Raw genomic sequence first — 3,974 nt, forward strand, 5'->3', positions numbered from 1 at the left:
CGGAGCAGTGCAGTAGGCATGTGCCCTCCATGCTCTCCTCCCGCAGCTCATTGCATCGCAATGTGCGCTCGGAGAGCAGCAGCTTGTCAGCTGCATTTCTTCTGCAGCATCTCTGAATTGTAAGAGACACCCAATTTTCTGGAAATTGAATTCAGACAATAAAAACCTCTGTTGCTCCCAAGAGCCATCTGTGTGTGCTCTGGCTGTGTACATGTTTGTGCTTTCATTGGATGATGGCAGAAACTCCCTTGCTCGGATGAAAGCTCAAAGGGATGGAGCAGAAGCAGAGCCAGGCTGCGCAGGCATCTGACAGCACTGTCTGCAGCTTCTAGACATGGATGTCCATCCCCTGCCATCCCCTACACCCTGCACAGCCAGTGCCCAGGTAGCCTGTGCAGTGTCTGTCCTCGGCAGTACTTTATATGAAACACTGCCCAGTACAAACACATCGTACTAAAGGCAGCACAAAAGCTCCCAGCCATGGCATTAAATAATTGTCACATTTTCCTTCTGTAAGGATTAACGTTCCTGCTAACCTTGCAAACATTCATTGAGCTATTGTCACCCCCGCACAATCACCAAGGGATTAGGGTGTCTGCAGAGCAGCCTGTCCTCGCTATTGTGCGCTCCCGGTGGGGTGAGGAAATCCGGCGACATCAGCCGATAAGTCCCTGCGGCGGGGATGCCGAATTCACTGCAGGGACAGGCACAAGGCAGCCCCTCAGGAGCTGGGGGCTGAATGTCTGTGGTGGCACCTGGGAACCATCCTTGCAGCCGGGCCGGTGGCTCGGAGCGTGGCCGGGCCAGTGGCGCCCGTGCTTGGGGTGCCCGGCATGGGCAACCACTGCCTTGGGCACCAGGGAGCCAATTCCCATCCCCTCCTGGCAGCAGGGCGCAGGTCCTGCCTGCACCGGGCTCCTGGGCCTCCTGAGGCACGTTCATAAATCTCAATGCCGAGGAAATCCCATAAAAAATTTAACAGGAAATACAGAGCCATAAAGGGAAGCTCTTGGCATTTCTTGCCGGCTGTCGGCAATGCCCGCTGTGTGCGCTGCGCTCAGGCACCTGGCAGCCGCAGCGGGACTTTGGCCGGGACAGGCTGGATTAGCAGCTAGTTTCCACAGTCCTCCCTTTGGAGCAGAAGGAGAGAAGTATGGCAGCAACACAGGCTGATGCTCTTGGGAGCGGGACTTTGGTTTCTGCAGAGCTCAGTCTCACAGACACACAGCATAGGCAAAAGCTGTGTTGCAAGGATGCAAGAGAGAACAAGAATGCTAAAGGAAACACGAGATTTATGCACATAGGTCCCATGAAGGTCTTACAGTACTTATAAATGACAATACATATTGTCATTCCAATGCCTATGTTCAGTAGCAAAGGAGAAGAAGTCTCCAGCTCTGGAGCTATTGCACAAGAACAGAGAATGGAAAACAACCTCATCTACTTGTCTTCAACATCTGGACCCTGCTGCAGCATCCCCACTCCCATGGCACTTTCCCAAGAGAAAGAACCTCCACAGAGAAATGGGGAGGATGAAATGAGAGGAGAGTCCAGAAACAGTATGGTGCACAGGGAGCAGAGCTCAGAATCCTTCTGATGCGTCCAGTTTGGATTGCTCAACCAGCAAACACCAAGTGCCTGCTCCAGTCCTCTGCTCAGCACAGATAGGGACAGAGTGAAGTCTCCATCATGGATGGGTGTTAGTTTTTTAAGCATTCATTTCTGGCAAAGGGCTTGGTCAGGCTTTTGGAAAGGTGGCTGGGTTGGGGAAAGACCTGCATGAAGAGGATCTGCAATGGCAAAAGCAGCATCTGGACCCCCACAGCCCAGCAGGATTTGTAGTTGCCAGCTCTTTGGCAGGGCATCAGTATTTGGAAGCCAGCACTTGCTCATTGTTACTGCTGTGCAGTGGGATTTCATGGTAGGTTTTCATCAGCTTTGCACATGTTTGATCGCACAAATAGGCACTGAACCTCCCCACAAGTGACAGCAGCCTGGCTGCCCAGGGCCTGTTGGAATTTTGGAGAAAAGATGTCCGTTCTCATCCAGAAACTCTGTATTCTCTGTGCACGTGGGGATAATTTGGCTTCCTTTCTGGTGCCACAGCAAAGAAAGGGCTTCTCCCTCTGCCTTGGGGATTGCAGGTGGCCATGCGTGGGAAAAGAGCGCTCCTAAAACATGCCTTCCACAGAGAAGTTCAGGGCAAACGTGACACCAGCATGAACATGAGCACAAAGATAAGAAGAAGGTCACCCAAAGTCCAAGGGAATTTCCTTTCCACTGGGCTTTGCCAGCAGATTTGGGAGCGAGTGTTCTGGGGAATGGTGTAGGTGGCCATGGAACCCCCTGGAGCTGCACTGGTGACATTATCCTCAGCACCATCTCCCAAGGGGTGCACCTCAGGGCACATGCTGAATGTTTGGCTGGTGGTTTGCCATAGGACAATTGGGAGCTCCCCCTGCTAAATCCTACAGCAGGAGCTTTCCCTGGACACCTCTGCTGGAGGTGATATGTGGGGTTTCCATATTAACCCGTTCTGCTTCATTTGGAGAAGCTTTGAGAAATGAGTCCTGCACTGAAGCTTGGCTCTTCTCGGAGTGATCTCATGAGGCTGCAATGAGCCCTTGTGGGCAGAGAAGGACCGGCTGGGGGCACCCTGTGCCACTGCAGGACTTCTTCTCATTGAACCCCTCTATTTTCTATTAAGGTGTCCATTCTCACAAGCAGGTGATGACTCTGGTTTACAAGGATCCATCCTGAGACATTTGGAGAGAGGCTGATTTTCAGGAGACAGCAGCAGACGGGCTTCGTGCCTGTTGAAAATTAGGCTCTTTTTATATAGCCCAGAAGTTTCTGGTGGGTTTGGAAATCACAAGCAGCTGCAAAAACCTCCTTCTTCGGAGGGCAGGAGGTGGTGATGACCCTCCTCTTGCTGCTCTGGCTCCTGTATGGGGCAGACCAGCTCTGGGCCACGCAGTGAAATCAGGGAAGTTTCACTGGATTCATTTTCCACCAGGGAAGGTCATGAGGGCCGGGATGGGTGTCCCACCCTGCGAGGAGAAGTTGGCTCATGCCAGCGCAGCCACCAGCACGGCGGTCCGAGCCGCTGGCGGGCCGGGCCGGGTGGGAGTCCCCGCTTTGTGACCGATGGCTATTGGCTATTCCGGAGCTGGTTTCCATGAGGACTATTTTTTTTTTATTGGTAAAAAAAAAAAAAACCCACCCTAAATTGAACAATTCTGGATTCATCCCCATGTGGAGCGGGAAAAATTTTGAAATCTTGAACATTTTTGAGGGCTTCAAAACAATTTCCCACCCAGTTATAGCCACCAGTCTCATCAGGATGTGTTTGAAACCACTCCAGCAGGAGCTGAGCAGAGCTGGTCTCAGCTGGATACCGCTCTCGACGAGAAATGCCGTGGTGAGGGGTCATGTTTCTTCAGAAAAGAAGTATCTTCAATAGCTCAGGAAGTTATTAGTGTCTGCTAACAATAAGAGCTTTGGATTGATTCAATAGATGCTCGTTTTAATTGTAAAATGCCAGTAATGAGAAATGTGCCATCCAATGACTCATTTTTCCCTTGTAAAAATTATTGGACATTTTTATTAGTTTTACAAATGACAGGACCTCGTATTTCTGAGAACACTTTATACAAGCCTTGCACAAGCCCACTCTCATAAAAGCGTGTCTGTGGTGACATCCGGAGCCACAAGAAGGGGAGCGGTAGAAAGGCCCAAAGTGGTGAGGACAGCCCACAAGTGGAACTGGCAGGACCGAACCCCAAGAGGGTGGGAAGGGGTGGATACAGCACCGGAGACATGAGCTTCGGCGCTCCTTCCCAGCAGTGCCTTTCTGGAGAGGCACAGGGCACACAGGGGGATGGGTGCCAGCCGGCACCCGGAGGTCCACCCGGCGCAGAGCCCCGGCGTGGGGCAGCGGCGCTGGTGTTGAGGTGGGCGATGCGCCGGGCACA

Source organism: Strigops habroptila, chromosome 12, assembly GCF_004027225.2.
Source record: "Strigops habroptila isolate Jane chromosome 12, bStrHab1.2.pri, whole genome shotgun sequence".
Taxonomy (NCBI): Eukaryota; Metazoa; Chordata; class Aves; order Psittaciformes; family Psittacidae; genus Strigops; species Strigops habroptila.